The sequence below is a fragment of the Cibotium barometz genome, chromosome 17 (assembly GCF_041138505.1).
Source record: "Cibotium barometz isolate CiBa-2024 chromosome 17, ASM4113850v1, whole genome shotgun sequence".
NCBI lineage: Eukaryota > Viridiplantae > Streptophyta > Polypodiopsida > Cyatheales > Cibotiaceae > Cibotium > Cibotium barometz.
This window is the reverse complement of record NC_141062.1, coordinates 27,005,956-27,019,042: the sequence shown is the minus strand read 5'-3', so window position 1 is coordinate 27,019,042 and position 13,087 is coordinate 27,005,956.

Below are 13,087 nucleotides of genomic sequence, written 5' to 3'. Positions count from 1 at the left end.
GTGTTAAGTTTTTTAAAATAAATTTAGGAATAATTAGATTCACTCTGTGATTGTAGCATTCATCATCAATAATTGTATCAAGACATCCATGTGTTGACTCTATCCTTATTAAATTCAATAAGGATAGCGAGGGGGAGGTCCTCACAGTCATAGCTCACTTAAAGAGGTAACGGAACATACACATTACGAAAATATATGTCTTAAGTCTCTTTGACATGGGATGGTCCAAGTGTAGTATGTTTTATCTTTTATCATAACTCATTATTTTTTGCCATAGAATGAGTGAAGTGGGATATGTTTCTTAGTCTCTTGTAGAAAAAGTGTGTCTCATTAGGGTTCTTGGATTAGAAAATAAAGAAACAATTATAAGGCATGCTAGAGTGGTGAACAAGGTATGGATGGAGAAGCATACCTCGATGTAGGAAAAAAAGGGTCACCCATCCTGGTACAATTGCGAGCTTTCAGAACTTTCCCAAATAGTATTCCAAGTAAACCTTCAATCTTCTAACACTTGAAATATATGATTAACATTTACATATGATCATAACATGTGAATAATAGGATAAGTACCTCCCACAGCCACCTCCCACAGCCACCTGAGATATTGACCCCCTAGTAGATAGCTTTCCTACAAATGAGTTTGAAGAGAAATGGAGAACTGTATTTTATAAAGATGAAAGAAAGTGGAGGCATGCTACAAGACAGCTGGTGGTGATTGCAAACCCTGCACAAGGGAAAGGTTTCTTTGACTAAGAAAGCGTACACTCTTTCCTCTGTCTATTTGGTAGGCAATGACATTTTATGGTTTTAATGTTACGGTTTAATTTTGGTTTTGTGTTATAGATGACCAATGCAAGTTAATTGGGACAAGAAACCGCATTGTTTGATAGAGAATAGGTTGTATTATAGACGACTAGCGCAAGTTAATTGGGATGAGAAATCGGATTGTTTGACAAAGAATAGGTTGTACAGCTTGGCATCTCACTCATTGCCAAATGACCAGAAAGCATAGATTTTAGATATTTTGATTGATGGCAATTTGCAGAGGATGAAGGATTCACAAATCCCTAAAAGTAAGTAATAATTACTTTCCTTCTCTTCTTGATATATATGTAAAGCATTGTATTTTGTTTGAATAACAATTTCAATGGAAATGCAGCACAAATGCAAGTTTATTTAGGGATTGGCTTCAAAGAGAAGTCATATGGCATGAGATTAGAGCACATGGTGTGGCCATCCTTGTAGAAATATCAACAAAAAAGTATAAGATAATTTTTCCAAATACATTTCAGGAGGACCTTGTTGATCTTAAGAGACTGTATTTTGGAAAGATGTTTGAAATGGTGGGATCCCTGAAAAAACAAGGCATGGTAACTTCAAACCCTACTATCATCAAGGCTACCAAGCATGTTGTGTTCATGTGCATAACATTATACAAAGCTTAATTGTGCTCATATATTCATAATTTGAACGAAAACAATAATGTGTAGATGGATTTGTAAGTTCCATGCGGAGAGATATATTGCAAATGTGCCTGCAATCTTAAAATATTGGTGCGATCCACAACATGAGAGCACTATGTATACACAGCAGCAACTTCGAGATCTTTGAGATGCAAGGATTTACAAGAGATGCCCATTATTCCTTGACTTTTTAAGTATACAATTAGATATTTCAGTTCTTTTTTAATATTGTTTCTTATAACTTCTTGAATCGTGATTTCTATTGTGAAGCCTAGAAGTCTACGTGACCAATCACATGTTCAAGGCTCTTAAGGGCAAAGGTCTTATGAAAGATGAAGGGGATGATGAAGATGAAGAGGATGATGATGATGAAGGGGTAAAAGTGCCAAAGAAGAATGCAAAGAAGGAAAAGAAAAAAGGAAAGGCATGAGAGAAAGAGGATGACTCTGATGACTCTGCATGAGAATATGGCAAAAGCGATTCTGATGATAGTACTCGCAAGATCAAGGCAACCCCAAAAGTTGAAGAAGTGAGTCATGCAGCAACACAGGCAGGGCACTCTTTTACTTGTGGTTCATTGGTTTTATTGTTACATTATTCGGATACTAATGTAGATGAATAAGTTATGGATGGATAAGCTTGGTAAGAGGTGAAGCGCCAAATGCACCATTGCAACATAATAATCCTCCTAGCCTAGGTGTTCTCACCCCAATCCAAATGAATTTTCCAGGTATGCTTTTACTCATTGTGGTAATGATAATGATAATGCATATATCTTGTGCATGCACTTAAAAAATGTACGCTTTATAGGAGTGTCTCATCATACAGCCTCGAAAGTAGTCCTTGGCATTCTGAGCGAACATCAAAGTGCTAGTTCCTCTACTATTATAGAAGCCTCGCTGCTAACATGTGTAATATTCAATTGTGAATGCATGTGAAATAATTGTAAAGGTGTGTCTTTTATATCTTGTAATAACAATTAATGTGTAACTCTTCTCAACATGGTGTGGCAAGACATGATTTTACAAAGATGAGGGCATTTGTTGGGGATCATGGAATTCAAAACCAGGAGTGTCCACATGAGCTAGTATGTCTTTTTGATATGTTGCAGATGGTCAAAGAGGGAGACAAGACCTTTAAAGTTAAATGTGTCAATACAAGCAAAGCATGTGATTGTACTATAGCGAGGTTTCCCCAGGAGGTTCTGTTTATAGCTACCCTAATGACATTGTCCCACCATGGAATCTCTATACATGTGAGTGATGAGATGATTTTTCCTTCATTTAAGACCTTAAGTGTTATTGTGTATATGTTGTGTGTATATCATACTTACGTTTTTTGTCTATGCCACGTTGATGGAGAGGAGCCTTTATTGCTTCAGATTTATGAGACCATCTTAGACGACAATGGCTCTATTATTGTCAATGGTATTATGTATCAAGTGGCAACCATTATAGCACACGCCAAGAAATCTGGCTTCTTCTTAGACACCCTAGTGAATGTGTGGCATATATAATGCAGATTGGAAAGGTGTTTGGACAAGAGGCAATCAACACTAACCATATAGGTTGTCATTGAACGTCAATTTTTGCTACAAAAAATCATCTCATACTCTTGTGCAGACAAATATCCTCATCTCGCTACTACATTCACGAGAAATTGGAGTAAACCATACACAACCTTTCTCACCTGATTATATCATTAATCCTTGCACTGTGATGCATTAGGGAAGATGCCTAAATGGGACAACATGGCAAGGTATGGAACAAACATTTTTATGCTCCAAAATAAGGATGTTACATTTTTTTGTGGAATTAAGAGATGTTTTCTTTGCAAGTGGATGTCAACACGGATATGACTTTTGGGATAGCATGTTGAAGCATCATGTAAAAAAAGGGCAAGTGATAGTAGAGCTTTATGCATGATGTGGAGATTGTGCTATGGTAACATAAAAATTAGGCATGAACATTGTTTGTATTCGGAAAGCACATCGTGCTTGCCAATGAGATCACTCCATGCCCTGTGTAGACCATATCGCTAAACTTCCTTCATTTGCAAAGTAAGGACCATGAACATGCAATATATGCTACATCAATAAACAACGTAATCATAGTTAGTCTCTAAAACCATATAAATTAATTGTAATGTCACACTTACCATGTAACGTGTTATACTACTTGAAGTCCAGGCTTCAACAACTGATGCATAGAATCATCTGGTCCAAATGTCATCTTCTACAAAAGCATTGCCGATTTGTAAAGAGAAATCCACACATTTGCTTTTGCTACTCTAGTCTTTCCTCCATTGCTTCGATCAAGAACGGCCATATGTAACTTTTTCCATGCTTCATATTTCTCTGATTGTTGTACTAGTAGTTCTCCATTTTCATTTCGTGGTGTAGAGAGGAATTCCTTGCTTTTGAGCCACCAAAGCAAGGCTTGCATGGTACATTGCTCCGAAATTTTTTTCATCCTTCTTTATTTCTACCTAGCCTCGATGTAAACCCATCCCACATAATACTTCTTCCACTCTTTTACATGTTTCTTGGGCATCAGAAGTTGGCTGCATTTTATAAGCAAAACACACATATTCATAAACCAATTTGTCTATGATCCTCACTAGTGCATGCAAAGTGCAAAAGTGTACTCTTGTCAGGGGGACATCAAGAATAGGATCCCACTTAGGATCTACTCGTACCATTTGGCCCCCACAGCAAACAAATTGATCATGTGTAGGACACCCTTCTCTGCCCCTTTCTTCCCATTGTTTCTTCCCATTCTTACCTTTCTTTCTAGACCGCATACAATATATGCAAGGAAACTCTGCATTTGCTGTATTTGACACACTAAACATGCACTTCAAAGTTTTGAGATCCCCAGCAAGGTGACATTCCACTTGATACTCACCCCATAACCTTTCACGTGCAAACTTTCACCATGATTTTGACGTTGCACTATATTAGGTATCTCAGTCAAGTTAAAGAAAATCTTCAAAATCTCATGATCTTCCCTTGGTACTTCAAATGCAGCAAGCCACCAAATTTCATTCTCATACTGTACACTAAAGTAATCAGGATGACCAAGCAAGATGTTAGGATCCAGTGCTCTATTCATGAGAGTTAGACTAACACGTTCTAACTTCTAACCTTTGATAACCTCACTAAAGTAATCAGGATGACCAGGCAAGATGTTAGGATCCAGTGCTCTACACATTCTACAACAGATATACTGTAAAATTTTACCATTACAGATTGTAACTTGCATACATTTAATACAAAATTGTTATTTGTGTGCAAGACAAACGGCACTTCCTTTGAACCATACTTGCATACATGTCTGTGACATGTATGCATTGGCTCAACAATTAATTGTTCCACCTTATTGTTTAATGATTGTCGTACTTGCACCACATGAAATGGTTTAGGAAGAGGCAATACCCTTTTCTTTTGCAACACTTTTTTAAACCTTGTATCTAAATGTTTGTATATCATGCCATAAGACTGAGAACTTATTCCTACCTTATCACATATTCCCTGCATATCATTTGATGTGAAGGAATCACTTACCTCTTGGAAGCATTGTATGATAACTTCATCACCAAAACTGACTTAAACTTTGGGCATTGAAGCGCGGACTTCACCATATCTTTAGTGAGTACCTTTTTGATTCCTTGATTCACTTCATTTTCTAGATTGCTAAACATCTTTTGCGTGTTATCACATTGTGCATAGATCCTTCGCCTGTATTGTCCACCTGCTGTCTTTGCCAACATGTGCATAGGTTTATATGACCTTTGGCGTTCACGTACCTCCCGTGTTGTTGTGGGCCCATAAGTGATAGTCTTCTCTAACATTGTCTTCATCTTCTTATTGCTAGCCTATAAATCATTAACCTGGTTAATCAAACTGGCATTTTGCATTACCATGTCATGCATAGCATCTTGCAAAACATTGTTCTCTTCTTGTTTTACCAATAATAATCTATTAAGTTTCATGATCTGTTATGCAGAAACATGGGCTTGGGTTGCAAGTCTCCAAGTATAACCCTGTAACCTTGCATTACCCTCACAAACATACTTGACAAATGGTGTTAGTCCTAAGAAACGGGGAGATTGTTGTGTAATAGGATCAGGTGGATATATAGACCCATCAACCCAAAGACTGTTGTGTAATAGGATCAGGTGGATATATAGACCCATCAACCCAAAGATCTTTATTTTTTTTCTGTGCTATTCTGTGTTATTGCATCATCGATGGATTCATCATTGAAACCTCAATTCTCTTGTACAATGGGGCATACTCTTCATCTAGCTGGAAGTGTATACTTCTCTTCTTAGAGCTTCTTGCTTTCTAAAACATCAAAAAACTAGAAACACTTAGATACATCACTATCTCATGATTATTAACACATGATTATTAACACTTAGATACATCACTATCTCATGATTATTAACACTTAGATACATCACTATCTCATGATTATTAACACATATGTGTAACTTAACACCAACTTTAACACATATTATTATTATTAACCAACAGTAATACACATATTATTATTATATTAACCAATAGTAAAACATATCTTTCTATCAACTTTATTATTTACAAATAGTAATGCATATAACCAACATGAAAACATAACTTATAGAACTCAATTGAACATAACTAACATCAAAACATTGCTAACCTCCATTTTTGTTCTCTGTTGCTTCTCTGTGTTAGCTCTGCATTGTCTCTTTATTGCTTCTTTCCTTGATAGCAAGATTAAGGAAGAGGGAAATGGTTTGTTGGCTCCAAGAAAATGGCACCAAAAAATCAAATCACTCTTCATTCTCTAGCTTTGTAGTGAGAATAGGTGCAATAGAACAGGAGGGAAATACAAACTGTTTGGAGATGGAGGGAAATACAAATTGTTGGAGATGCAAATTTGAAAATAGACGACGAAGAAATAGGCTATGGAAAAAAGAAATGACCTAAAGAGAAGAAGAAGCTCTATCACAAAAAAAGGAAAATTCGTAAATGCACTATTCTCTAAAATAATAAATCTAAACACATTCTTAAAATCTTAAAAAATATCTATTTTCTTCAAATCTCTATGAAAAAACATAAAAACGCACTAGAATGTAGATAAAGCACGGATCTATGTACTTGTAAAAAGAAATTATGAAATAAAAAGTACAAATCAAGATATTCCATTTTTTAGATAAAATCTTTCTAGAATCACGAAATGATTGTTTCTTCAGTCTCATAAATGAATCTGGGCATTTAAGAATGTCATATCTTTTGAGATATTCAAAACCAACTCAAATAAAAAAATAGTTTTTGAGATATTCGAGTTTTGAGCAGGTCTAGTACAGTTCTTGGATAGTCAATAAAATAATAAGTGAATCTATTATAAAACTAATATTTTGAGATGTACAAGATTCAAAAAGAGAAGAGAGAGGAGAAATATTATAACATTATTTTTGCACTTTTCCTTTGATTCATAGAAGAGAGAGAAAGCCCTTAGAGGGTCAGTTTGTGAGTCCAAATTTTTCCTAATGTAAGTTTACTTTCCTCCCCTTTTACTTCCTCCTTTATTCCCAATTGCCATAACCTTTTTATTTTTCATTCTTTTTCCCTAGTGCAGCTTCCTCAAAAGTCAAAGGATTCTTCACTTCCACCTTGAGTTAAAGATCTGACCTAAGGCCCATTATGAAATGTTCCTTTTTGAGCATTTCTGGAGGGGCTTCATTTTCCAAACCTTCTTTCCACCACTAGTTCCAGAGCCTCCCAAAGTGGGTAAGATAGTAATCCACATCTTGATTTTCTTCTTGCTAGTAATTGAGCAATTCCCTCCAAGCTTTTTCAGGATTTTTGGTTCTTGCATATCATAGTAGGAAGGTTGCTTTCACATCATCCTGATACTCAGGATCCCGTGGTTGGCAAAGTAGTAGCTCCACAAAAAGATGCTACATAAGTTTGCAACCACATTTTTTCCTCCCCTTGCAAGAAAAATACCAAGAGTCCTAGCAAAACATCTCTGTTTTTATCTTTAACCAATGTTGTGAATTCCAACTTTTCTAAAAACCCGAAAACATATTCAGTAAAGAAATCCCCAAAATTCAGGAAAATCTCGATCCATGGTATCTTTTTACTAGAAAAATAGTCTTCTCTCACCGTGCTTTAGAAGGCATCAAAACAGTGTTAAGTTGAGCAAAACACAACTAGAAGCCTCTATAGCAACCTAACCTACATGGTGACATATTGATAATACCACAACATCTAGTCATAGGATATATGCAATCACATTTTTAACTTCCAACCAGAAGCCTCTATAGCAAACCTAACCTACATGGTGACATATTGATAATACCACAACATCTAGTCATAGGATATATGCAATCACATTTTTAACTTCCAACCAGAAGCCTCTATAACAAACCTAACCTACACGGTGACATATTGATAATACCATAACATCTAGTCATAGGATATATGCAATCACATTTTTTACTTCCAACTTCTAGAGATATAATAGATTTTAGACATGTATGGCAAAAAGATGGAAGTAATAGTTTTCATGAGGATATATTAACACTGCAAAAGATATTTTAAGTACATGGATTACTAGCAAGTATTTATTTATGTATAATAGTTCAAGATGGATGGATATTTCAGTCTATTACATCATCACTATACAACTCAGCATCTATAATCCCTTCAAGTAGCTCGATATGAATAGTAACAGTCTTCATCCATGAGGGGAGCATGATCAATACAAACCATTCAAACTCTATCCGGAATCAACCAACCACATCCATCAAGAATCCTTCACTTCTTATACTTCGCACCCATGGTTCTAATACAAGAGATAGTTACATGATGTATTCTTGTCACAATCCCACACCCACACCACCACTGTTTGGGAAAAGTAGGAAGGAGAATCATAGAGCTTAGTTTTCTTGACTTACTTCCTCATGTGAGTTGCCTTCACACATTGAGCTCAACAAAACACACTCCCCATAACCAAGGCAATAACTGTAATCTTGGGCTTACTGGCTATCACCACACCAAGGTTACTATGGTTAGAATAATCTTGTTCACAATTCAAACCTTTTTCCTTTTAAGAATACCAAGGAAGTTGATGGCACTCATTGCTTCCCCCACCAATCTGTTGGTGCTTGACGAACTTGGAGCTTTTGATGTTCTGGTCTTCTCCCAACAAATTTGTTATTATAAGGCCTGCTCCGTGATATTTACCTTGCATGAATGCATGCTTCTTCGTGGATTGCAATAGGGCATTAATGAGATCTGAAATAGCAACATCATATAAAGAGATGGTTCCCTTGAAACCCTCTCTTAACCAACTTGCATGTTTTGTTTCTACTAGATTGGTGGTGGTCGGCATGTACGATAAACTAGCATCATCAACCTCCTATAACAAAAGATTAGCTGATAAGAATCAAAGTTGTAAGCTCCAACCACATTTTCGACAACAAAATATTAGATTAAAAATTCACATTCCAAATCCAAGCTATTAGTTTTCAAATCCAAGAAAGTTATACTTAAAAATTCACATTTCAAATCCAAGCTATTAGTTTTCAAATCCAAGAAAGTTATACTTACCCCTACAAGGTGCTTCCTCCAATAATGGGGATATCTAGTATGCCACCAACTAAGCTAACAATCCATGGCTGGTAAGTTTGCATCAACAACTTTACCATTCATCTACCATGATCTAATGTCTCTGTATTTCAAGAGTGCCTCTTCTTCACTCAATGCACAACACCAATGCTGACAGCATAATCGCTTGTGCTCTTCTTGAAAATTCTTGACTACATATTGTAATATTTGGATGTTCAAGCTTTATTCCTAATGAAAAAGGAAAGAACGCTCATGATATTCCATTATATTTAGGTTTGGAAAAGGATTTATCACCACAACATTGTTGATCATTTCCCAGAAAAGAACTTGTGTCAATGTGTCCTCTTTCATTTTGTAAGTTGCAATCGTCATGAGCTCTTGCAAGCTGCATGCCATCATATAACAGTTGGAAAGCAGCTGAAAATAAGTTCAAAAATTTTAAAGAATTTGACAAGACCAAAATGTACCTTGGATCATATACATGTGCAGCCATTGTTGTCCATCCCTGCACATGCCTGACGTGATCAAAACAAACCTAAGTCCTCCTCAAATCACTATCTCCTGTTTGGCGCATACGGTTTACCAGATCCAAATCCGATGGGGTAGGCCATGTGGTTGACATTTTAAACACGTAACACAACTCTGACTCTTGCCCAGGAAAATGGCTACCATGGAGGTGCATTGTCTCTTCAATTCTAGGATACTGCACTCTGCTCCTTACACTAAACTGTTGATCCTAGAAGCACATACCATCCTCCTGAATCTACAAGAGAATTGGAGATTTTAACAAACTATATAAACTTAAGTTGATAAGAATAATCAAAAAATTAAAATCCTTATGGAATACACATTACCTTGGACATTTGAATTAGGGGATGCATGTGTTCCAATAATAGCGACAACTCCATGCTAATATTTGATCCATCCTTTGTATGCCTCCTAGCAACAACTACATCTAATACAAGATCCATCCTTCGTATGCCTCCTAACAAGATGTTTGGTGATATCCATTTGTATCTTCCTTGGACCACTTGTAGGTAGCCACCTCTGAAACTGCCTCTTGCACAAGTTCTCTTATCTTTTGCAATGCCTACCTTGATGTGCCCCTTTGCACTGCATGCAAATGTTCCCCTTGATGTATCATCAATCTAGTCATATGTGGGTCAGCAGGCATACAATAGTACACCATAGCACCACACATTCTTCTACGTATAGGTATGTTCTTGCTATAGAAACAAGCTAGAGAGACATATCCATCAATTGTTAAGCCTGTGAGGTCCCTCTGCCCCCTTCCGTGCACCACCAGACTCCCGGTAGCTGACAACAGTGGAAGCAACCCCCTCATGCACGGGGGGTAGGGTTTCTCACTTGGGGCCTTGCCCACGAATGGACGAGACTAGGCTGGTGGTCACTCCAAAAACCGAAACCGGGAAAATTTCCCATGCCCGGAAAGCAGGGATGATTCCACCTTTTTGAATTTTCTTAAACGAATTTTTCTAACGAGATCAAAACCTAAACTATCCTTCACCTGAATGAACCAGATAGAAGGAAACTATCGCTGATATAATTTGATCATCTGAGCAATTCAATGCTTTTTTCCTAATCAAGATCAGGCACAGCTGTTGATCCACTCAATTGAGAAATTTATCAGGGAATTAACTAACTACTCGAATCCTAGTGTAATCCTAAGATTTTTCAGTTTGATTATTAAAACTCCACTGATTCTTGCCTACTACATCCGGCCCATGGGTTAGCCACCACCCTACCACTGGAATCGGTAGAACCAAACAAGTACTCACCCACCCATAATTGAATGCCTTTCTTAACTTTAGCTTTAGAAAACAGTTACACACACACTCCTCTTTAAAACTTTAATATAAAAATAATCCATTGATAAAACAGATATGGTCACAGATTTCATAACTCAAAATTTCCATTCAATCCCTTGCTTCACAAAAAGATTACCACTCTGGACTCTGTAAAGAAAACCCTTATTTAATTATAAAAATTCTATATGCATCTAATTATGCATAAAATCCAATTCTGATGAAAGTCACACTTTTATCATCATAAAAATCATTTATGATGAAAATCACTCTTTTAATATAAAAAAATCTTTTATGCATATATTTATGCATAAAAATCATTTATGATAAAAATCACACTTTTAATATATAAAAAATTTATGCATATATTTATGCATACAATTCATTTATGATGAAAATCACTCTTTTAATATAAAAGAATTTCTTTTATGCATCCATTTATGCATAAAAATCATTTATGATGAAAATCACACTTTTAATATATAAAAAATATTTTATGCATACAAATCATTTATGATGGAAATCACTCTTTTAATATAAAAGAATTTCTTTTATGCATCCATTTATGCATAAAAATCATTTATGATGAAAATCACACTTTTAATATAAAAAAATCTTTTATGCATACAATTCATTTATGAAAATCACTCTTTTAATATAAAAGAATTTCTTTTATGCATCCATTTATGCATAAAAATCACTTATGATGAACTTTTATTATAAAAAAATCTTTTATGCATATATTTATGCATACAATTCATTTATGATGAAAATCACTCTTTTAATATAAAAGAATTTCTTTTATGCATCCATTTATGCATAAAAATCATTTATGATGAAAATCACACTTTTAATATTAAAAAAATCTTTTATGCATACAATTCATTTATGATGAAAATCACTTTTTTAATATAAAAGAATTTCTTTATGCATCCATTTATACATAAAAATCATTTATGATGAAAATCACACTTTTAATATAAAAAATTTATGCATATATTTATGCATACAATTCATTTATGATGAAATCACTCTTTTAATATAAAAGAATTTCTTTTATGCATCCATTTATGCATAAAAATTATTTATGATGAAAATAACATTTTTATAATCAAATTAAAAAATTTCAATATGCTTCCTTCTATGCATAGAATATAATTCTAAAGAAAGTAACATTTTATTAATAAAATATTTTTAGTATGCATTTTTCTATACCTAGGATGAAAAATAACACTTTAAGAATACATATACGATAGGGATTACTCTTTTTGAATTAAAAAAAAGTAAAACTTATTTTACACAATTTTAAAAAAATTCACCATAACCTCCTTTGTATGGCTGACCATTTTTCAATTTTTAACTCTCTAAAATTAATTAGAAGTTCACCAAGAGTATTTAAATCATTCTAATGTAAACATTTTCTACTTATTTAAGAGAAACATTATGAAAAACTTGATTTTATCCATTAATCATTCATCTAGGATAAAGAATGGTTGGATTTACTAAAGAAGAGAGGGAAATGCCTTTTTTCAATGAGGCATAACATCATATTCATTTTAGAGAAAACAAAAATCATGAAAACCATAAAATGAAATATAAAAGAGGAGAATCTCCAACTTACAAGGAGAATTTGAGAGCTTTCCTTTGGCTTGATGGTTTGAGGTATCTACTATTGTTTGAAACAAGAGTGGCCACCAATCTTTAGAAGAGGGAAGGTCAAAAACTAATGAATTATGAGTAAATTCACAGTTTTTGGCTCTTGGGAGAAGTAGGGTAACAGTGCCAAAAACACTATTGAGCTTCAACAAAGGGAAAAGCTTCTATTTATAGGAAAAAGTGAGCTTCTAACCAAGCCAACTGATTCTAGAATTTTCCAGATCAGTTTAGTCAATTTTTTTACCATTTTTGGGTCAGTTTAGTCCACTTTTTGGATCTAGTTGAAACAGGAGAGAGAAGAGATAAAAATATCTCATTATTTGGGAGTTTAAAACTCACCCACACATGTGAAATATGTGCCTCTTTCATGAGGGGAATTCCCCCATACTGAGGTGTCAAAAATGCATCATTTCTTCTAAATATCTCTCTTTTTTTAACTATTAACCTTATCCTTAGTCAACTCTTCATCTTATGTGAGTATTTACTCATTTTTGGGGGATTTTCCTTTTATTCTT